The 24871-nt window shown below is 38.4% G+C and overlaps 1 non-coding gene across 1 annotated transcript; it reads left to right on the top strand.

Moving 5' to 3' along the window:
* The first annotated feature begins 1777 nt into the window (after nucleotides 1-1777).
* Nucleotides 1778-1885, top strand: LOC112731839 (small nucleolar RNA R71). Its single transcript, XR_003167595.1, has one exon. It is a non-coding gene; the product is annotated as a small nucleolar RNA R71 (small nucleolar RNA).
* The last annotated feature ends 22986 nt before the right edge of the window (nucleotides 1886-24871 follow it).

The following is a 24871-nucleotide window of genomic DNA, read 5'->3' as shown; positions in this document are numbered from 1 at the left end:
ATAAAATTAGATAAATAAAAATTGGGTTGCCTCCCAACAAGCGCTTCTTTAATGTCAATAGCTTGACAGTGGGCTCTCATGGAGCCACACAGGTGATCAGATCAATTTTATAGACTCCCAACACCAAACTTAGAGTTTAGATATGGGAGTTCAACACCAAACTTAGAGTTTAGCTGAGGCCTCCCAACACCAAACTTAGAGTTTGATTGTGGGGGCTCTGTATGACTCTGTTTTGAGAGAAGCTTACTGTGCCTCTTTTCCATATTTACAGAAGGATGTCCTTGAGTTTTAAACACAAGGGAGTCCTCATTCAATTGAAGGACTAGTTCACCTCTGTCAACATCAATCACAGCTCTTGTTGTGGCTAGGAAGGGTCTTCCAAGGATGATGGATTCATCCTCATCCTTTCCAGTGTCTAGGATTATGAAATCAGCAGGGATGTAAAGGCCTTCAACCTTTACTAGCATGTCCTCTACTTGTCCATAAGCCTCTTTTCTTGAATTGTCTGCCATCTCTAATGAGATTCTAGCAGCTTGCACCTTAAAGATTCCAAGTTTCTCTATTACAGAGAGTGTCATGAGGTTTATTCTTGACCCAAGGTCACATAGAACCTTCTCAAAGGTCATGGTGCCTATGGTGCAAGGTATTAGGAACTTTCCAGGATCCTGTTTCTTCTGAGGCAATCTCAGTTGATCCAATGCATTTAGTTCATTAGTGAACAGGGGAGGTTCATCTCCCCAAGTCTCACTACCAAATAAATTGGCATTCAGCTTCATGTTGCACCAAAGAACTTGGCAACTTACTCTTCAGTAACATCCTCATTCTCTTTAGAAGAAGAATACTCATCAGAGCTCATGAAGGGCGTATGGAGGTTTAATGGAATCTCTATGGTCTCTAGATGAGCCTCAGAGTCCTTTGGTTCCTCAAAGGGAAACTCCTTGTTGATCACTGGACGTCCCAGGAGGTCTTTCTCCTTGGGATTCACGTCCTCCCCTTCCTTCTTGGATTCGGCCATGATGGTTATATTAATGGCCTTGCACTCTCCTTTTGGATTTTCTTCTGTATTGCTTGGGAGAGCATTAGGAGGGGTTTCAGTGATCTTCTTACTCAGCTGGCCTACTTGTGCCTCCAAATTTCTAATGGAGGACCTTGTTTCATTCATGAAGCTCAGAATGGCCTTAGATAGATCAGAGACTAAGTTTTCTAAATTAGAGGTATTTTGTTCAGAGTTCTCTGTCTGTTGCTGAGTGGATGATGGAAAAGGCTTGCTATTGCTAAACCCGTTTCTTCCACCATTATTAAAGCCTTGTTGAGGCTTTTGTTGATCCTTCCATGAGAGATTTGGGTGATTTCTCCATGAGGGATTATAGGTGTTTCCATAGGGTTTACCCATCTAATTCACCTCTGCAATTGTAGGATTCTCAGGATCATAAGCTTCTTCTTCAGAAGATGCCTCTTGAGTACTGTTGGATGCAGCTTGCATTCCATTCAGACTCTGAGAAATCATATTGACTTGCTGAGTCAACATTTTATTCTGAGCCAATATGGCATTCAGAGTATCAATTTCAAGAACTCCCTTCTTCTGAGGCGTCCCATTACTCACAGGATTCCTCTCAGAAGTGTACATGAACTGGTTGTTAGCAACCATGTCAATGAGTTCTTGAGCTTCTGCAGGCATTTTCTTTAGGTGAATGGATCCACCTGCAGAAGTATCCAATGACATCTTAGCTAATTCAGACAGACCATCATAGAATATATCCAGGATGGTCCATTCTAAAAGCATGTCAGAAGGACACTTTTTGGTCAGTTCCTTGTATCTCTCCCAAGCTTCATAGAGGGATTCACCTTCTTTCTGTCTGAAGGTTTGGACATCCACTCTAAGCTTACTAAGCTTTTGAGGAGGAAAGAACTTGGCTAAGAAAGCCTTGACCAGCTTATCCCAAGAGTGCAGGCTATCTTTAGGTTGAGAGTCCAACCATACTCTAGCTCTGTCTCTTACAGCAAATGGGAAAAGCATAAGCCTGTAGACTTCAGGATCTACTCCATTAGTCTTAACAGTGTCACATATCTGCAAGAATTCAGTTAAGAACTGAAAAGGATATTTAGATGGAAGTCCATGAAACTTGCAGTTCTGCTGCATCAGAGAAACTAATTTAGGTTTCAGCTCAAAATTGTTTGCTCCAATGGTAGGGATGGAGATGCTTCTTCCATGTAAATTGAAATTTGGTGCAGTAAAGTCACCGAGCATCCTCCTTGCATTATTATTATTTTCGGCTGCCATATCCTCTTCTTGTTCGAAAATTCCTGTAAGGTTATCTCTGGATTGTTGTATTTTAGCTTCTCTTAGTTTCCTTTTCAGAGTCCTTTCAGGTTCAGGATCTGCTTCAACAAGAATGTTCTTGTCCTTGCTCCTGTTCATATGACAAAGAAGGGAATAACAAAGAAAATATGGAATCCTCTATGTCACAGTATAGAGATTCCTTTGTATGAGTAGAAGAAGAAAAGAATGTAATGTAAAGAAAGAGAAGGGAGGTGAATCCAAACACAAGGGTGAGGGGAGCAGAGATATGAGATGAAGAGAAGTGTTAGTAAGTAATAAATAAATAGAAGGAGATGGGAGAGAGGGAATTTCGAAAAAATAAAAATAAAAATTTAAAGTTAAATTTCGAAAATAGTTTTTTTTTTTTTTGGAAAAAGGTTAGTAGTTTTCAAAAATTAGATAATAAATAAAGTTAGAATTAAAAATTGAAATAATTAATTAATTAAAAATAATTTTTGAAAAAGAGGGAGGCATTTTCGAAAATTAGAGAGGGATAGTTAGTTAGGTAGTTTTGAAAGAGATAAGAAACAAAGAAAAAGTTAATTAGTTAGTTGAAACAAATTTTGAAAATCAATTTTTAGAAGATAAGAAGATAAGAAGTTAGAAAAGATATTTGAAAAAAGATAAGATAAAAAGATATTTTTGAAAAGATATGATTGAAATTAGTTTTGAAAAAGATTTGATTTTTTAAATCACAATTAATGACTTGATTCACAAGAAATCACAAGATATGATTCTAGAACTTAAAGTTTGAATCTTTCTTAACAAGTAAGTAACAAACTTGAAATTTTTGAATCAAAACATTAATTGTTGATGATATTTTCGAAAATATGATATAAAATTAAGAAAAAGATTTTTGAAAAATATTTTTAAAATTTTCGAAAATAAAATAAAAAAATGAAAAAGATTTGATTTTTGAAAAAGATTTTGAAAAAGATAAGATTTTTAAATTGAAAATTTGATTTGACTCATAAAAATATCTAGATTTTAAAAATTTTTGAAAAAGTCAATCCAAATTTTCGAAATTTATGAGTGAAAAAGGGAAAGATATATATATATTTTTTTATTTTTGAATTTTTAATGATGAAAGAGAAAAATATGAAAATGATGCAATGCATGAAAATTTTGGATCTAAACACATGATGCATGCAAGAACAATATGAATGTCAAGATGAATACCAAGAATACTTTGAATGTCAAGATGAACATCAAGAACTTATTTTTTTGAAAAATTTTCAAGAAAAGAAAATATGCAAGACACCAAACTTAGAAATTTTTCATGTATAGACACTATGAATGCAAGAATGCATATGAAAAACAAGAAAAGACACAAAACAAGAAAATATGAAGATCAAACAAGAAGACTGGCCAAGAACAACTTGAAGATCATGAAGAACACTATGAATGCATGAATTTTCAAAAAATGCATAAATTTTTTTTAGAAAAAAAAATGCAATTGACACCAAACTTAAAAATTGACTCAAGACTCAAACAAGAAACACAAAATATTTTTGATTTTTATGATTTTATGATTTTTTTGTATTTTCTTTTAAATTTTTTTTCGAAAAACATATAGGAAAAAGAAAATAAGAAATTCAAAATTTTTAATAAGAATTCCAGGAATCTTTCAATGTTAGCCTAAAGCTCCAATCCAAGGGTTAGACATGGCTCACTAGCCAGCCAAGCTTTAGAAGATACAAATCAGGCATATAACAGCTGATACTCATCCAACTTCATATACATGCCTTTTATGTTGACAAGTGGAAGCCTCAATCCAAAAGAATTTGGATATGGCTTTACAGCCAGCCAGGCTTCAACATGTTACCATGAAACTCTAGAATTCATTCTTAAAAATTTTGAATAATTTTCGAAAACAAAAGGAAAAATTTTTTTTGAAAGTTTTTTGAAGAAATATTTTTGAAAATAAAACAAAAAGAAAATTACCTAATCTGAGCAACAAGATGGACCGTCAGTTGTCCAAACTCGAACAATCCCCGGCAACGGCGCCAAAAACTTGGTGCACGAAATTGTGATCCCTGGTAATGGCTCCAAAAACTTGGTGCACTAATCTTAATTCATAATTTGTCACAACTTCGATACAACTAACCAGCAAGTGCACTGGGTCGTCCAAGTAATAAAACCTTACGTGAGTAAGGGTCGATCCCACGGAGATTGTCGGCTTGAAGCAAGCTATGGTCACCTTGTAAATCTCAGTCAGGCGGATATCAAATGGTTATGGAGTTTTCGAATAATAATAATAAATAAATAGAAAATAAAGATAGAAATACTTATGTAATTCATTGGTGAGAATTTCAGATAAGTGTATAGAGATGCTTTCGTTCCTCTGAACCTCTGCTTTCCTGCTGTCTTCATCCAATCCTTCCTACTCATTTCCATGGCAAGCTTTATGTAAGGCATCACCGTTGTCAATGGCTACATCCCATCCTCTATGTGAAAAAGGTCCAAATGCTCTGTCACGGCACGGCTAATCATCTGGAGGTTCTCGATCATACTGGAATAGGTTTCACCCTCCTTTTGCGTTTGTCACTACGCCCAGCACTCGCGAGTTTGAAGTTCGTCACAGCCATCCCTTCCCAGATCCTACTCGGAATACCACAGACAAGGTTTAGACTTTCCGGATCTCAGGAATGGCCATCCATGGGTTCTAACTTATACCACGAAGATTCTAATATCTCAGACTCGGTCCTCTGTATTAGATATCTAAGAGATACTCATTCTAGCTTGTTTGCATGTAGAACAGAAGTGTTTGTCAGACACGCGTTCATAAGTGAGAATGATGATGAGCGTCACATAATCATCACATTCATCATGTTCTTGGGTGCGAATGGATATCTTAGAAGCGGAATAAGTTGAATTGAATATAAAACAGTAGTACTTTGCATTAAATCATGAGGAACAGCAGAGCTCCACACCTTAATCTATGGAGTGTAGAAACTCTACCGTTGAAAATACATAAGTGATGAAGGTATAGGCATGGCCGAATGGCCAGCCCCCAAACGTGATCAATAGATCAAAAGATGGTTCAAAAGATCATAAGATGTAAATACAATAGTAAAAAGTCCTATTTATACTAAACTAGTTACTAGGGTTTACAGAAGTAATTAATTGATGCATAAATCCACTTCCGGGGCCCACTTGGTGTGTGCTTGGGCTGAGCTTGAAGTTTACACGTGCAGAGGCTTCTTTTGGAGTTGAACGCCAAGTTGTAACGTGTTTTTGGCGTTCAACTCTGGTTTGTAACGTATTACTGGCGTTTAACTCCAGACTACAACATAGAACTGGCGTTCAACGCCCTTTTGCGTCATCTAAACTTGGGCAAAGTATGGACTATTATATATTGCTGGAAATCCCTGGATGTCTAATTTCCAACACCGTTGAGAGCGCGCCATTTGGAGTTCTATAGCTCCAGAAAATCCACTTTGAGTGCAGAGAGGTCAGAATCCAACAACATCAGCAGTCCTTCTTCAACCTTTGAATCTGATTTTTGCTCAAGTCCCTCAATTTCAGCCAGAAAATACCTGAAATCATAGAAAAATACACAAACTCATAGTAAAGTCTAGAAATGTAAATTTAACATAAAAACTAATAAAAACATCCCTAAAAGTAACTAGATCCTACTAAAAACATACTAAAAACAATGCCAAAAAGCGTATAAATTATCCGCTCATCACCTTGATATGTGTGTTAAGTGTTTTCAGAGATTACAGGGTAGGAATGGCTTAGAGGATGGAAAGGAAGCATGCAAAAGTGGAAGGAATACAAGAAACTGAAGGAACTGCTAATGCTGTCCAGCCTGACCTCCTGGTACTAAATTGACCATAACTTGAGCTACAGAGGTCCAAATGATGCGGTTCCAGTTGCGTTGGAAAGCTAACATCCGTGGTTTTGCAATAATATATAATTTGTCATAGGTGCCTCAAAGCCAGGCGACGCGTACGCGTAGATCATGCGGACGCGTGACCTGGCAAAAACGCAATCCACGCTAACGCGTGGACGACGCTTCCGCGTGGCTTTGCAGCGATCTGTACGTACCAAAAAATGTTGGGGGTGATTTCTGGGCTATTTTGACCCAATTTTCGGCCCAGAAAATACAGATTAGAGGCTATAAAGTGGGGGAATGCATCCATCCATTCATTCAATCATCAGACAACATATACAACATTCATAATTCATAATTTTAGGTTTTAGATGTAGTTTTAGAGAGAGGAAAGAGCCTTTCTCCTCTCTCTTAGGTTTTAGAATTAGGATTTCTCTTATTTTATGGTTATTTTCTTCATACCAGGTTCAATGTTCTTTTACTTTTTATGTCCTCTTCTACTTTTATTTACTCTAATGCTTTTACTTGTATTTGACTTATGTTGCCCAATTGGCTTATGAACTCTTCATGTTAAGGTTTGAATATTCTATTTAATACAATTGAGGTATTTTAGATTAATGATTGTTTTACTCTATTTATGATGCTTTCAATTTAATTTAGATTTATTTTCTCCTTTTGGCTTTGGTTAAGTAATTGGTAACACTTGAGTTGTCAAACTCAGCAGTTGATTGAGATTTGAGAATTGCTGACTGATTTGGATTGCTCTAAAGCTAGTCTTTTCACAGGAGTTGACTAGGACTTGAGGATCAGATTGATTGGTCCACTTGACTTTTCTTTATTTAGTAAGGGTTAACTAAGTGGGAGCAATAACAATTCTCATCACACCCGATAAGGATAACTAGGATGGGATTTCCAGTTCTTATACCTTGCAAGAGATTTTTATAATTATTAATTTATTTTTCTTGTCATTTAATTTACTTGTTCCTTATTTTAAAAACCCAAAAATACATCTTTTTCCATAACCAATAATAAATCATACTTCCCTGCAATTCCTTAAGAAGACGACCCGAGGTTTAAAGACTTCGGTTACAAATTTTATTGGGTTTTGTTACTTGTGACAACCAAATTTTTGTACGAAAGAATTCTTTGCTGGTTTAGAAACTATACTTACAACGCGATTACTTTCATAAAATTCTTTACTAGCAAGAGACCGATCGTCAAAAATGGCGCCCGATCGTCATTGCTACCTAATTGCTGTCAGAAGTCAAGTCCACGATCTCTATATCCATCTCGGGATCCTCATCTTTCTCAGAAGTTAGATCTATAATCTCTATCTCCTTATCAGGGTCATCCTCCTCCTCAATGTCTTCATCATCTCTGGTGTACTCTGGGACTGGCATCACTACTGTCTCCTGCGAAAGTTGTACCACTAGGAGGAATCTGCTCAACTACTGAGGGCTGACTAGACACCACGGCAGAAGTCCTGATAGGCTCTATCATGAAAGGATCAGAAGAGTGGGTAGAAGGTGACTTTATCAACATATCCGAACCTACTAAAGAAAACTCAGGGATGTAGTAATCGATGACAGGGCCAAGTTCAAACACCGCCTGACCATCCTGCTGTGCTGGAACAGGACCTCCATGCATGTGATCAAAAGATGATGAACAGAATCAGGATGTAACCACGACAGCGAAAAAGCATACGGTGCATCAACATCAAAGAGAGGTAAAGGTAGCGAGTGCTGAAAGGGATGATATCTAACTACGTACTTACGGATTCGAGACTCCGTGGCCACCACATAGAAGCTGTGAAGGACAGGATCCTTGTACACATAAGGCTTCTTGAGCTTATAGAGAATGACACCCGTCTCCATCTGAAGGGGGGGTAGGAAGATAGGGGGTAAACAACAATATAACATACAACCACAAGAACAAATTTAAAACACACAAGAGATATGCAGAAACAAGTATGATGCATGTCTAACTCTAGTGCAGGTAATGAGCTCATCTGTCGGTTTTTGACCCGCGCTTGACATTACATCCTTACAAACGTTGTCTCTCGTTTCCATCGTTTCGGGGTATAATGCCTGGTACAGTCTTGGGTTATAGCGCTCACACACTCTTGGGTTATAGCGCCCGTACCACTCCCACGATTTAAGTGATGGGTCACACTCTTGTTTACTTCTTAATATCCAAATTCTCCTACCTTTCTTCACCATGAACCCAAATGGGAATAAACAGTTCAGAAGAACTTTGGGGTCCTATACGGCCTCCACCCCTGACTTCTATGGAAGAAGTATCAGTATACCCCCCATTAGAGCAAGTAATTTTGAGCTAAATTCTCAGCTCATTACTCTAGTGCAGCAAAACTGTTAGTTTTCTGGACTTCCACAGGAAGAGCCTACTGAATTTTTGGTAGATTTTTTACAAATTGCTGACATAGTACACACTGAGGGGGTAGATCAGGATGTCTACAGACTGTTGCTCTTTCCTTTTACTGTAAGAAACCATGCGAATAGGTGGTTAGATAACCAACATAAATCTAGCTTGAAAACATGGAAGTAGCTAGTAGACAAATTTCTGAATCAATACTTTCCCCTAAGGAAGTTAACCCAGCTAAGACTAGACATCCAAGGCTTCAAACAAGAGAATAATGAAACTCTTCATGATGCCTGGGGGAGGTACAGAAGAATGCTATGGAAATGTCCCACTGAAATATTTTCAGAATGGGTGCAATTAGACATCTTCTATTACGGCCTAATTGACATGGCTAGGATATCTCTAGACCACTCTGCTGGTGGTTCTATACATATGAGGAAAACAATTGAAGAGCCTCACAAACTTATTAAGACAGTTGCTATAAACCAGCATCTGTACGCAGTTGATGAGACCTCCATGAAAAGAGAGGTTAAAGTAGTATCCACTGAATCTAACTCTCTAGAACAAAATGGCCCATTGACTCAGCAGCTACACGCCCTTGCACAGCAGTTGCTGGAATTGTAAGAGGCTTTGCGAGAAACTTAGACTTCTAATAGGAATATGGAAGCACAGCTGAGTCAAACTAGGCAGCAATTATCTAAGCAGATAAAAGAAGAATGTCAAGCTATTCAACTGAGGAGTGGGAAGACTTTGAACAGCCAACCTCAGTATAACAGGAAACCAGAGAAGGAAAAACTGGCAGAAGATAACTAGACTGCAGCCCAAGACACCTCTGAGGGCGTTGAACACCCAGAGAGGAATGCCATTGGCGTTCAATGCCAAGAAGGGGACAATACCCCTGTCGTTGAACGCCCAAGAGGGGGTAGCACTCCTGGCGTTGAACACCCAAAAAGGGACAGCATTCCTGGTGTTGAACGCCAGGAAGGGAGTGCCAAGGGCGTTGAATGCCCAAACAGGGAGGATCAGACACATTCTAGTGTTGATAGGACCCCTCCTAAGCAAGCTAATAAACCCTCTTCTAATTTTGTAGGCATTCAACCTACATCAACTAAGGTTGATGAGTACAGGGCCAAGATGCTTTTTTCTCAGAAACTCCGTCAAGCGGAAAAAGATAAACAGTTTGCCCACTTTGTGGATTATCTCAAGACACTTGAGATCAAGATCCCTTTTGCAGAGGCTCTTGAGAAAATACCTTCTTATGCTAAGTTCATGAAAGACATCTTGAGCCATAAGAAGGATTGGAGGGAGGCAAAAACAGTCTTCCTCACTGAAGAATGTAGTGTAGTAATCCAAAAGAGCTTACTAGAGAAACTCAAGGACCCTAGGATCTTTATGATGCCATGCACCTTAGGGGATGCCTGCACAAAGACAGCCCTATGTGATCTTGGAGCAAGTATTAACCTAATACCTGCATCACTAATAAAGAAGTTTTGTTTAACTCACGAAGTTAAACCGACCCGCATATGTCTTCAACTTGCTGATGGCTCTGTTAAGCTCCTATCAGGCGTGATTGAAGACATGATTGTTAGGGTTGGACCCTTTGCTTTCTCCACTGATTTTGTGGTGCTCCAAATGGATGAGCACAAGAGTGCAACCCTTGTTATAGGAAGACCCTTGATGCCAGGGCATCTTGGCTAGTTTTACTAGCCATTTTTTGTATGTTTTAGGCTGGTTTCATGCATTTTCTTAGGAAATAAGCAAGTATTTGGTTGAATATGCATCCATACCTTGATTCAAGCAAACTGTGCGAATTTTTGAACATTTTTCATGAGAATAATGCTAGAATTGAATCATAGAATGAATGATGCATCATCTCATGACTAAGAGTAAGACTTCGATGCACTTTGTTTGATTGATTTCAGGTAACAAGAAGCAGAGGAGACCAACGTTAGTGGTCACGTTAGTGCCACTAATGTGGGCACTAACGTAGAAGGAAGGAAAGCTTGGAAAGTTAGTGGCAACGTTAACACCACTAACTTCAGCAAAAGGCAAGGAGACCCACGTTAGTGGCCACGTTAGTGCCAGTAACGTGGGCACTAACGTAGAAGAAGGGGGCATCTTAAAAAGTTAGTGGCAACGTTAACGCCACTAACTTTAGTAAAGGAAGGGAAGACCCACGTTAGTGCCACTAACGTGGGCATTAACGCGGAAAAAATGGAGCAGCATGGAAAGTTAGTAGTGCACCACTAACTTTGGCAAAGCAAAGAAGGATCACATTAGTGGCCACGTTAGTGCCACTAATGTGGGCACTAACGTGGGCAACATCTCACCTGGCAGCCTGACCATGCCTTTTTCAAACAAGAATAACTTGAGCCACAAAGCTCTAAATGAAGTGATTCTAGTGGCATTAGAAAGTAGGAATCCAGAGCTTTCGAAGCATATATGGCACTACATGGTGGACACTAAATTTGAGGGAGAAAATCTACCCCGAAAGTACAAAGATGAACATGATATCAACCTGTAGTAAGGCCAGCTGACCTTTTCACCTTCCAAAAAGTGTAACTCGAGATATACAGCTCCAAATGATGTGCTTTTAAAGTCATTGAAAAGTAGACATTCAGGGATTTCTAACAATATATAATAGTATGGGGTGGACATTAAGGTTGAGCTTCAGAACCTGGCATTATTAACACCATTAACGTTGACGTTAGTGGCAGCGTTAAGCACACTAATGCCAGCGACAACACCAGCGACCTTGTCCTCTTCGAAGAAGCATAAATTGAGTTACAAAGGTCCAATTGAGGTGATCTTAGTTGCGTTAGAAAGATGATATTCAGAGCTTTCCAACGATATATAATAGTTTATAGTGGGCATGAAATTAGAGCATAAACAATAGGCATCTTCAAGCCCCAAAAACACCAACTGGGTAGCAAGTGTGACGTTAGTGCCACTAACTTTAGCACTAACGCCACACTTGCGTTAGTATGGTTAACGCCAGCACTAACGATGGCACCCATGGACCTCAACTTGATTCACTTCTCTTTCAAGGACCACCCAACCTCAAGCAAGCAAGCCCACAATTGTCAACCAATCAAGGCTATAAGAAGCATCTAGAATAGGAATTTTCATTTAATTGTAATTTGCTTTTAATTTCATTTCATTTTGTAATTTAGGAGAGCCTATATAAAGGCCTTAGTTTCTACATTGAATTTATTCTGGATTGGAGGGGAAGTCCAAAATCACACACACACATTCCCTGGCACACACCACTGGGAGTGGGTCTTCGGACCCCTCCCCCTACACTCTCCTTCCTTTTCTTTTCTTAGTAGTAGTAGTAGTTTAGTTTCAGTTTGTAATTTTCATTTATGAACTATGAAGTTTCAATTTTAGTTTTTGAATTCTTAATCTTTATATTTATTTTTCTGCACTTTCTTTCTTTTCTGTTTGAATAGAGCAATGAACAACTAACTCTTTTCATTGGGTTAGGGAGCTCTGTTGTGATTCAATGGATCGATAATAGTTTTCATTCTTCTTCCTCTTTCTTTTCTCTTGATTTGCTAGAAAGTTTTTGATCTTCATCCAATTGAACCATTGTCTCGGAAGAGAAATTGCTCATACTTGGATTTCCTCGGAGCCTTGAAAGAGGAATGAGGAAATCATGCTAGAAATGCTTTTTCATGTTGGATTAGGTTGGGGGTTGGATGGATATAATGACATGTAATCCTACCAATACTTTGATCTATGAAGGTGTGTGGTATAATGATGAGTCCATATTTGATGATATATTTTGACTCAATTTGGATGGATTCTAGTACATGAACTCACACTTAAGCACCAAAATAGCATACTTTTGTGTTTTGTACCCAATTTGATCCTAAATGTGAAAGCATGCAATTTTGTGCTTGAAATGAGCAATTTAATTCTACTTTTATTCCATTTGTTGCCATGACATGTTCGTTGAGTGATCTCAGGCCTTGAAGGCAAGAATGGATAGCCAAAAGTGGAAGAAAGCATGTACAAGGGAGAAAACATGAAGAAAACAAGGAAAAGCACACACAGACAAGTGTGCATGCGCACAAGAAGAAATTTGCATGTGTGCATGCGCAAAAGTACCTGTGCGTACGTACAGGAGGAAATTCAGCCAAGTGTGCGTACGCACAAATCTGTGCATACGCACAGGACCCTGCACGTGATTTCGTTAATGAAACATGTGATGCGCAAATTTTGGAGGCTTTTGGCCCATTTTGGAAGGCTTGAAGGCTGAATTTGGATGCTATATGAAGGGGAATTCAACACATTGAAGGGAGCTCACTTAGATAGTTGAATTTCATAGTATTAGGATTAGGAGTAGTGTAGATAGTAGAATTCTCTCCTAGGATTTTATTTCCATTTCCATTGTAGCATTTTATAGCAAGCTTTGATTTTGGATTTTACTTCTTTAATTGTAAGTACTCTCAATTTCTTATTTAATTACATTGTCTTTACTTTTATTTTCCTATGGTTCAAGTTACCTTGTTCATATTTGCAATTTTGAGTTTCTTGAAGTTTTGATTAATGAATTTCATATCTTATGCTTTATTTATGCTTGATTGCTTGTCTCTTGTTGAATTTGTTGATAGTTGGTTATAGTTTTCTATTTTTCCTTGCAATTTTCCATGTTTTACTTTTATGCACACAAGGTGTTTGTGAAAATGCCAATTATGAGTTTTGAGTAGATTTTCACACCTTGGCTTGGGATTTGAGTTCCTAGGATACTAGAGTCATAATGTCCGACATTTAGTGGTAATTCTTGGGTAGTTAGTTGACTCTTGTTTCCATTGACGCTAGCTTTTTATCAACTAGTTTGGTAAGTTAGCTAGGACTTATGGATTAAGGCCAATTATGCTTGCTTGACTTACTCCTCGATATTAGGGGTTAACTAGGCGAGATTGACTCATCATAATTATCATAGTTGTGGTTATGGCGATGATAGGATTTCTTGGATCCTCATTCTCAAGTCAAGGCTCTTTTCATGTACTTATCGCATTTTCACTAGTTTTGATCCTATTTACCTTTGCTTGCATTGATTCCCAATTTTGATCATTGCTTAGTTCTTTTATCGCTTAGTTCCTTTAATCTTTAGTTCTTTGATTTGAGAAACCCCTTTTCCTCACAACCAAAAGCGTAGCATTTCCAATTACATTCCAAGGGAGAATGACCCGAGGTTGAAAAACTCTCGGTTAATTGAATTTGAATTTGACATTTGATTAAGAGAATTTATTGTTGGTTTGGACTATGCTACTAACGAATTGATTCTTGATTCCAGACCACACAAGAAATTTCTCTTTGTCAAATTTGGTGCCGTTGCCGGGGAATGCAAACGGTGTTATATCTTTTGGTTGTTGTGAATATGTTAATAGTATAAATAGTACTTTTTGGTTGTTTGATTGCTTTTGTTAGTAAGTTTTTGTTTATATTTTCTTTATGATTTTTTCACACCATTACCACAATGAACCCCACTGGAACCCAAACACTTACCTTTCTAGTCGCCAATTATATATACCATCACCTCACTATATACAAAGCCATGACCATTACCCTCATGAGTTTGATTGTCAATCTTTATCACCTCAATATTCATCTTTACATATGGATCAAGCCACACAAGAAATACTTTTCATGCTCATTCAAGAACAACAAGAGTTCCGGAAGAAGCAAGAGCAAGTCATGTCTACAGTAGCGGAAACTCTTGACCGGTTAGCTTCATTGCGTTCATGCCATGACCAAGAATTTCTAGTGGATGAATGTGTAAAACTAAGTGAAAAGTGTGGAGTGAGCGAAGGATTGCAAAATCAAGTGAAAGATATCAAGTCACAACACGAAGCACACGAGGAAACAAATGAAGAATTGTGGGAAAGTGATCAAGAGGATTCCATCGTTCAACATTTTTTGTCCAACTTGGTCAACCCTGCCAATGACCTTCATGAGCCTCCCTTATTGGATTTGGAAGGATATGTTGATGTGGACTTCACACAACCTCCAATTTTTGACTTGAGTGATGATGAGGAAGGTTTAGAGGAGGTTGAGGAAGATTCTATTCACCAAGAAGTAAAGATAGTTATGCAAGAACGAAGTGAGCGGGTGAAGACTTCTCCAACAAGATTTCTAGGCCCGCATCAATATGCCGTCTTGGAGACGGATTGTCAACTTCAAACCTTTCTTGGAGTAGTGGATGGTGAAGAGAAAAATGTTATTTGGAAAGGAAATAGAAAGTTCATCAAGGAAGCCAAATCAACATTTGGAGCTCAATTTTGGTGCGAGAATAACTTTAGTGGATTCTGGGGAGTGCACAAGCATGTCAATGGTCATAGAGGAACTCAAGTATGGGATCCGGGTATTAATTTCAAGAATAAACACTTATGGATCCTAGTTGCTAGCTTGAAGTCTCTTAGGAGTTTGATACAATTCATTTGGGACCTCGGAGGTCAAATCAAGAGCAAACTTGGTTGGAGATTCAAGGAGGAGTGGAAACATAAGCTGCCCTAACAAGGATCTCCTCACCAAGTCCAACTTAAGGACTTTAAACCAAAGTGCTAGGTAGGAGACACCCCACCATAGAATACCCTGCTAACTTTCTCTCTTTTAGCTTTTGTTTCATGAATAAATTGGTTATTTTGCTTGGTTGGTTAGCTTTATTTTGAAGTTTGTTGGGTAATTTTTGTGGAGTAATGTGTTCTTGGGGGTTTTATGATGTTTTGGGACTTGAAAACCTATTTTGGCCATCAAGTTTGATGCCTTAGAGGCAAAATTTCTGTTGCAGGAACAGAGTTCTGTGCGTACGTACAGCCTTGTGCGCGCACACAGTTCCCCTATTTTCCCGTCCCTGTGCGACCGCACAGCAATGTGCGCACGCACACCCCTAAACATTCCCTCTGTTCACAGCACGCGCACGGCTTGTGCGTGTGTATACATCTATTCTTTCCCCCTGTGTGTCTGCATACCTTGCGTGCGTATGCAAACTTCAACCTGATCACCTCAAAAAAAAAAAAAAAAAGGAGAGAACGCAACCCCTTCTTTCCTTTTGTGCGCTCGCACAAGCCCTGTGCGTTCGCACAGGCTGCGATACCTCTTCTGTCTGCTGTGCCTGCATGCCTCTGTGCGCGCGCATACCCTTCCTTCTTCTGTGTGTGCGTCCACACACGACCTTGTGCGTCCGCACAGGGCACTTTTCGAACGTTAATTTGAAAAGAGAGAGAGTCGCACTTCAGTTTCCTCCAAACACCACCACACCCCTCAACCTACATCACCACCTGTCATCACCGCCGGCGATCGCACCACCATCACCGCCCCCTATTTCCTTCCATTCTCTCTCCTCCTTCTCCCCTTTCCTTCTCCTACATTTTCCCATTTCTCCCCTGTCCCTGCGCTACTTTCTATCTGCCACAGTAAGCCCTAGTCGTGTCCTTCTAGCGCCGGCGAGACACTAGCAGCGGCGGACCTCTGTGCCGCTGCAATCCTCCTTCTCCATCCGTTTCTCTTTCTCTTTCCTTCTACATTACAGGTTCCATTTCCTTCTCTGTAACCTGCATTTCTACTGCTTCTGTTCCCTTTACTTTCTTTCACTACTTTTAATTTCTGTTTTAGTAATTAGTAGGCTGTAGGTTAGATGACTTCTGTTTTTTGGATTGAATGCTGATGCTGGTTGATTATTTTTTATTTTTCTGGGCTGGATAACTGCTACATTGAACTGAGAATGATGCTTTTCATTTCTGCACATAACTCGCCTAATAAAATGCCGTAATGGAAATTTTTATTCAATTTATATGTCTGATCAGCATAGACCTTGGATTTTGCTTTCATTTGGCATTTTATTTTCCACTCGTGCAATTTCTTTAATTTTGGATGCTGCTTGAGCTTAAATTTGTTTATGCACTCTGTATTATTTATGCTTGAACATCAACCTGAACTTGAAATTCGCAACTGTGATTACTCTGGTTGATGTTAACTTTTACTGTGCATACCATACTTTAGTTAACAATTTGTTGGTTATGCATTTCGGTGCTAACTTTGCTTAAAATACTAAACTGAAATGACTTTACAGCTGTGACCCTCTTGTTTGGTTCATTAAAAATGCATAACCTGATTTCATGTAGTGAGTTGATGCTGTTGCCTATTCATGAAGTTTCTGAACATAGATAATCGTATGCATAGCCACTTGTTTTTCTCCAAGTTTTTGAGCAATTCGAATTGAACTCTTTCAACTAATTGCTTTCTGAACAAGGGCTGCATGTGTTTGATTGTCTTCCACTTTTCAACATGAATAAGCAAGCTTCTAATTGTCAAATTGGTTATTCTCTTGGTGCTGAATTTTGATTGAATCTTATACTTTGAATACACTAAGACAATAACCAAGTTTGAATCAATTCACTTGCATTGCACACCTAAGTCATATATATGCTTTAATTGTTGTTCATTCTCTTTTATGTTACTTAGGTCGCTTGATTTTAGAAAAATACACTTCTTTTTGAGCAATTGACTGTTTTATACATGTTTTCCCTTAATTGAGTGTTGTTTACCTTATTGGCTCTTATTTGAATTGTTTGATTGTTTCCTTCTTTTTTTCTGTGGTTCTTATCTGTTTCTACTGAGTTGTACTCTGTTTTTATCTTTTTCAGGATGGCTCGCAAAGAGAAGGAGAAAGTCAATCCTTTGGCTCGTCCTCCTCCTGTGCCTCCGAGTACCCAACCGGACACATTCATTAATGTTGAAGCCCAAGAACAATACAAAAAACTGGAAAAGCGAGCCTTTCACTACGAGAGAAAGCTGAACTTGTCGAAGAAATATGCGGATCAAATTCTTAATAGATTAAACTTTTACCATTGGAAATTCGTAGAATTTGATCCGGTGGAAGTTAATGAACACCAGGTCAAAGAATTCTACGAAAATCTCCTAACGAGGGATGCCCCAACTATTTTTCTGAGGGGTGTCACACTAGATACGTCTGATCATGCTTTAGAGGCCCTTCTGTAGATCCCGTATATTCCTCCGGCTCGGGATGCTTACACTCAGATAGTGAAGGACGTGACATTGGGCAAGCTGTCATTGGACGTGATCCTGAAGAAGATTGGCATGCCTGAGGCCAGATGAGAGTACAGCCGAAGGGACAATGCGGTCCCGTTGAGCATCGCGTGCACCAATTTGACTCCTGAGGTGAGGATCTGGCAACAAATCATTGTCGACTATATCCTGCCAAGCATACATGTCACGCACATTAGGGTCCGTGTGGCAGTGTTACTTTGGGCTATTCTGGAGGGGAAGAGGATCTTTGTTCTTCCCCTTATCACAGACTCGATGTGGAAGGTAACTCATCAGCAAAAGTACAACATTCCCTTCCCGTCGATGATCACCAGATTAGCTACCTTGTCTGGGGTTGAGAGACGTCTGACAGACCGGACATCTGTCTTCATTAGTAAACAGCTGTTCCTGCCATACGGCGACTATGAGGGACCACCACAAAAGAAGAGGAAGACCACTGAGCCACCATCATCAGCAGTAGAGCCCTCAACACCTCCTGCACCCCCTGTGCCTACACCCCAACCTCAGACACCCTATGAGCAGGGTCGGGAGATCTTTGAGATACTCCACCGTTTCGAGCACCGCAACGCTCGCCGCTTCTAGTAGATTGTGGCGAAGTTTGAGGGTCGAGACCCTGGGCCACCTCCTCTGGATACGACAGAGCATGAGCCTGAGACCGAGGAGCCAGTACCGGAGGAGCCAGCAGCTAAAGCTGGCCAGCCATTTGAACCCCATGAGCAGAGACCGACGGAGTCCACGACTGAGAAGGCAGTAGTTCAGAGAGTTGAGATGCCAGCAACTGGAGCCGAGCAGATAGTATAGATGGCAGCAGAGCCAATTGACCAGGCAATTGAGGAGCTTGCAACTGAGGCCACCTCAGAGACATCTCGAGCCATCATCGTGTATCACCGTCATCACCACTCACCACCATCTGACGGCGAAGCTTCTCATGGTTGATCATTCTGGTTGATTCTTTTGAGCACGGAAGACTGTGCATGATTTAAGTGTGGGGGAGGATCTACGATTTTTGGGTGTAAATATTCTCTCCTAAACACTTTTCATTTAGTTTATTTTCAGTTTTTATTACGCTTTTTGTGGATATTTATGATATTTTGTCTTATGCACTACAATTTAGTACCCTAGTTTGTATATATATATATATTAGTTTGCTTCTAGCTATCCTTAATATTGCATTTTAATTTTGGTATATATATATTTCATATGTAGTATAGATTTTGGTTGTGAATGGATGGTGTGAATAGCATATGCTTGGTTCATGTTGATCCTAATTGTTCATGTTAATTTTTGCTTGTTGAAAATTAGAAAAAGAACTAGAAAATTTTGAAAATTTGCATCCATCACAACATACATACATATAGGACATAATTTTGGTGAAAAACAACAAAAGAATTTTCAAGAATTTTGTTTCAAGGGCATTCTATTGAATTGATCGGAAAATTGTTTTCAAACTTGCTTGAATGATTTTTATGGAACATAGAAGAGGAAAGAATAAATACCTTGTGAGTTTTGAGCTATATTGAGTGGTTACATATTTTAACCACTAATTTTGTTCATTGTGTGTTATATCTTTTCTATGATTGTAATCTTGGTTTTGCTTGATTCTTTATTTCCAATGATTGATGTCTTGAATTGCATTGAGCATGATTGAGGCCATCTTTGATAAAAGCTCACTTTACCCATATGGCCTACCTTTTGCATCTACCATTTTTAACCCCCTTTGAGCTCTATTTGCCCCATTATTCTTGACATTAGCACATTACAACCTTAAGCGGAAAACCATGACTTTACCTTGGATTGTATCCTTGATTAGCTTAGGTTGAGGAGTGTGTTTCATCTAAGTGTGGGGGAATTTTGGGAAACATTGGTGGTGAATGAAAATGTTGTTTTGGGGTATTTTATTGAAAATTTTGGAAAATTGGTGCATTCATGTATGAGCTATTGAACCATATGCATTTATTTTTACTTTAAAAAAAAATTCATAAAAAGGGGACAAAAGTTACCCCAAAGAAAAAGAAATGAATAAGGAATGCATATGCGATGTAAACGAAAGAGCATACATGAATGTGTATAAAAAGTGAGAATAGGAATGTTAGGTTGCATATTCTTGTCATTGGATTGATATAGGTTGAGATGGATACTTAAACTAATCAAGGATTCAATTTAGTCCACTTAACCATATCTGCCCCACCTTGACCCTAACCCCGTTACAACCTTCTAAAGACCTCATGATACTTGCATTCATGCATAAATTACTTATCGATTGTTAGATGAAAAGCAATTCCTTGAAAGCATGATTAGGAAGAGATTTGAGTGATTAAACCCTTAGACACCGAGTGATTAGAGTGTATACACACCTAGTAAGGGTTCAATAACTCAATTCTATGTTTTCATATCTCTTATCATGTATTCTTGCAAGTTGCTTCATTTTGATGAGTTGAATCAATTCTTTAGATTTTTGCTTGCATTGGATTATTTCCTTGCTTAGCCCTGTTTGTCTATACTTGCTTGGGAATTTGATTGTTTGTTTTCACCAATTTAATAGATACTATAGATAGATATATAGGTATGGATAGTATATACATACTTGCATGCATATAGGTAGTTACATTTAATAAGTTGATTACCCCTTTTTGATCATTCTCCTTGTTGGTTTAGCATGAGGACATGCTACTGTTTAAGTGTGGGAGAATTAATGACTCAATTTGGATGGATTCTAGTACATGAACTCACACTTAAGCACCAAAATAGCATACTTTTGTGTTTTGTCCCCAATTTGATCCTAAATGTGAAAACATGCAATTTTGGACTTGAAATGAGCAATTTAATTCCATTTTTATTCCATTTGATGCCATGACATGTTCATTGAGTGATCTCAGGCCTTGAAGGCAAGAATGGATAGCCAAAAGTGGAAGAAAACATGTACAAGGGAGAAAACATGAAGAAAACAAAGAAAATCACACACAGACAATTGTGCCTGCGTACAAGCTTGCGTGCGTGCGCACAAGAAGAAATTGACTCATCATAATTATCATAGTTGTGGTTATGGTGATGATAGGATTCCTTGGATCCTCATTCTCAAGTCAAGGCTCTTTTCATGCACTTATCGCATTTTCACTAGTTTTGATCCTATTTACCTTTGCTTGCATTAATTCCCAATTTTGATCATTGCTTAGTTCTTTTATCGCTTAGTTCTTTTAATCTTTAGTTCTTTGATTTGAGAAACCCCTTTTCCTCATAACCAAAAGCGTAGCATTTCCAATTGCATTCCAAGGGAGAACGACCTGAGGTTGAAAAACTCTCGGTTAATTGAATTTGAATTTGACATTTGATTAAGAGAATTCATTGTTGGTTTGGACTATGCTATTAACGAATTGATTCTTGATTCCAAACCATACAACAAATTTTTCTTTGTCATATAATCAGTGACCAAGCTTCATCTCTTTCCATGAGCAATTAGATCAAGGAATTGGGCAATTGTTCAAGCTTAGAGAGATTGGATTGCCAAGAAATTGGGATCCAATCACCTAAGATTGCCAAGTAGATCAATGAATGCATTGATTAAGGAAGAGATGAGAATGAACTTGATCCGGAAGATTGCAATATCTCTTGATCCCAATGCCTTTCTTTTTCCTTTTTAGTTCTAACTATTTACTTTTCTATTGTGAGTTTTTACTTGACGACAATTCGGTATACTTGCCGAGAAAAATTTGTTGAGAGATAAGTTTTTGTGCATCAAGTTTATGGTGCCGTTGCCTGGAATTAATTGTGATTAACAAACTATCGGTTGATTGATTTACTAGATTAGACACTTTTCTTTTGTCTTTGATTTCTTTTGTTTCTTTATTTTCTTTTTCAAACTAACTGTTTGTGATATTACATCACTGAGAATTTTCTCAATTGTGACAAAGAAAATTTCAATCTCTTTTTTCTTGGCGATTGTTGTTTGAGACAGAGCATTTACAAGAAAGAATGGAGTATCCATCATATTTTGGTCAATCAAATTTCATGGGAAACTTTCCACCACCACAGAATGATTCACGTTATTATACTCATGGTGGATGGGAGTATCAAGAACATGAAATGAGGTGCTTCCCAGAACCACAAAATGGTCCATGTTTTGATGAAATTGATCACTACTCAAGTTATGGCTGGGAAGATCAAAATCAAAGAGATTTCACTGATTCACACCCCATTTATCAAGAGCCGTCATCCCTTAAGTATTCAACCTCACCTCCTAGCTTTCCACATCAAAATCCTTCACCACTTGGATATGCCTCAACACAAAATTCCTTCCCATATCCATACAATTCATCTCACCACTCACAAGATTCATTGCACTACACACAAAATTCTTTTCATAGTCCCAAAACCCATATCATTACCCACAAAGCTCATACCACTCCCAGAACATACAAACACAAAACAGCCACTCTCAACCTCCAAATTCCAACCCAGCTGCACACCCTTCCCTCGAGGATAAGCTATCAAGGATAGAGAACTGAAGAACTGAAGATTGATGGTTTAGAATTTATAATAAACTCTCGTTGTAAGTATAGTTACTAAACCAAGCAATCAACCTTTCTTACAAAAGTTTTGGTTGTCACAAGTAACAAACCCCTTAAAATTGATAACCGAGTATTTAAACCTCGGGTCGTCTTCTCAAGGAATTGCAGGGAGGTGTTCTTATTATTGGTTATGAAAAAGTGTGTTTTGGGGTTTTGGATTAAGGTAAAAAGTTAGTTGAATGACAAGTAAAATAAAATAATAATAATTATAAAATAAACTCTTGGCAAAGTACGAAAATTCGGAAATCCTATCCTAGTTATCCTTATCAATTGTGATGAGAATTGGATTTTTCTCCCACTTTTTTAACCTCTAACTATGAAGGTAAGTTAAGTGGATGAATTAATTCTAAATTCCTCAGGTCCTAGTCTTTCCTTGGGAAAAGGCTAGAGTTAGTGAAACTCGAATTAATTCTTGAAGAATTCCAATTTTTAGTCAACACCTCGAGTCTGATAACTCAAGAGTCTCCAATTATTTAACCAAAGCCAAAAAGGAAAATATCTAAATTAAATTAAAAACATTTATAAATGAAGCAAAGCAAAATTAAATCTGAAAATACCTCGAATTGCATTAATAATAGAAGATCAATCTAAACATAAAGAGTTCATAAATTAAATTGAGAAAAGAAATAAAAAGAACATTGAACCTGGGATTGAGAGTCACTCCTAAAACTAAGAGAAATCCTAAATCCTAATCCTAAGAGAGAGGAGAGAACCTCTCTCTCTAAAAACTACATCTAAAACTAAAATTGTGAATATGAAGGTCTTTTTTTTATGAATGGATGCATTCCCTCTACTTTATAGCCTCTAATCTGTGTTTTCTGGGCCGAGAACTGGGTCAGAAACAGCCCAGAATTCGCTGGAGAAGATTTCAAACACGCTGATTTCTGTCACTGCGACGCGACCGCGTGAAGCACTCGGTCGCGTCGCCTAGCGTCAGGGAAACTATATCATATTATATATTAAATCGAAGTCCCGGACGTTAGCTTTCCAACGCAACTAGAACCGCGTCGTTTGGACATCTGTAGCTAAAGTTATAGCTGTTTGAGTGCGAAGAGGTCAGGCTGGACAGCTTAGCAATTTCTCCAACTTCTTGTATTCCTTCCACTTTTGCATGCTTCCTTTCCATCCTCTGAGCCATTCCTGCCCTGTGATCTCTGAAATCACTTAACACACATATCAAGGCATCTAATGGTAATAAGAGAGGATTAATATTAGCAAATATAAGGCCAAAGAAGCATGTTTTCAATCATAGCGTGGGGACTAACGTGGGCAACATCTCACCTGGCAGCCGGACCATGCCTTCTTCAAACAAGAATAACTTGAGCCACAAAGCTCCAAATGAAATGATTTCAGTGGCATTGGAAAGTAGGAATCCAGAGATTTCCAAGAATATATAGCACTACATGGTGGACACTAAATTTGAGGGAGAAAACTTGCCCCAAAAGTACAAAGATGAACATGATATCAACCTGTAGTAAGGCCAGCTGACCTCTTCACCTTCCAAGAAATGTAACTCGAGCTATAGAGCTCCAAATGATAAGCTTTTAAAGACATTGAAAAGTAGACATTTAGGACTTTCCAATAATATACAATAGTATGGGGTGAACATTAAGTTTGAGCTTCAGAACCTGGCATTATTAACACCATTAACGCTGACGTTAGTGGCAGCGTTAAGCACACTAACGCCAGCGACAACACCAGCGACCTTGTCCTCTTCGAAGGAGCATAACTTGAGTTATAGAGATCCAATTGAGATGATTCTAGTTGCGTTAGAAATCAGATATTTAGAGCTTTTTAACGATATATAATAGTTTATAGTGGGCATGAAATTGAAGCACAAATAATAGGTATCTTTAAACCCCAAAAACACTAACTGGGTAGCAAGTGTGATGTTAGTGCCACTAACTTTAGCACTAACGCCACACTTGCGTAAGTATGGTTAATGCCAGCACTAACGATGGCACCCGTGGACCTCAACTTGATTCACTTCTCTTTCACGGACCACCCAACCTCAAGCAAGCAAGCCCACAATTGTCAACCAATCAAGGCCACAAGAAGCATCTAGAATAGGAATTTTCATTTAATTGTAATTTGCTTTTAATTTCATTTCATTTTGTAATTTAGGAGAGCCTATATAAAGGACTTAGTTTCTACATTGAATTTATTCTGGATTGGAGGGGAAGTCCAGAATCACACACACACATTCCCTGGTACACACCACTGGGAGTGGGTCTTTGGACCCCTCCCCCCTCCCCCCTACCCTCTCCTTCCTTTTCTTTTCTTTTCTTTTCTTTTCTTAGTAGTAGTAGTAGTAGTTTAGTTTCAGTTTGTAATTTTCATTTATGGACTATGAAGTTTCAATTTCAGTTTTTGCATTCTTAATCTTCATATTTATTTTTCTGCACTTTCCTTCTTTTCTATTTGAATAGAGCAATGAAGAACTAACTCTTTTCATTGGGTTAGGGAGCTCTGTTGTGATTCAATGGATCAATAATAGTTCTCATTCTTCTTCCTCTTTCTTTTCTCTTGATTTGCTAGAAAGCTTTCGATCTTCATTCAATTGAACAATTGTCTCGGAAGAGAAATTGCTTATACTTTGATACATGCTTGGAAAGACAACTGGGGCATTCTAAGACAAAAGGGCAGAATGGAAATTTCACACTTCCAGAGGGCCCATCACTAGAGCACGTGCAA

Source organism: Arachis hypogaea, chromosome 12, assembly GCF_003086295.3.
Source record: "Arachis hypogaea cultivar Tifrunner chromosome 12, arahy.Tifrunner.gnm2.J5K5, whole genome shotgun sequence".
NCBI classification, from domain to species: domain Eukaryota; kingdom Viridiplantae; phylum Streptophyta; class Magnoliopsida; order Fabales; family Fabaceae; genus Arachis; species Arachis hypogaea.
This window is presented reverse-complemented; position numbering and strand designations above follow the sequence as displayed.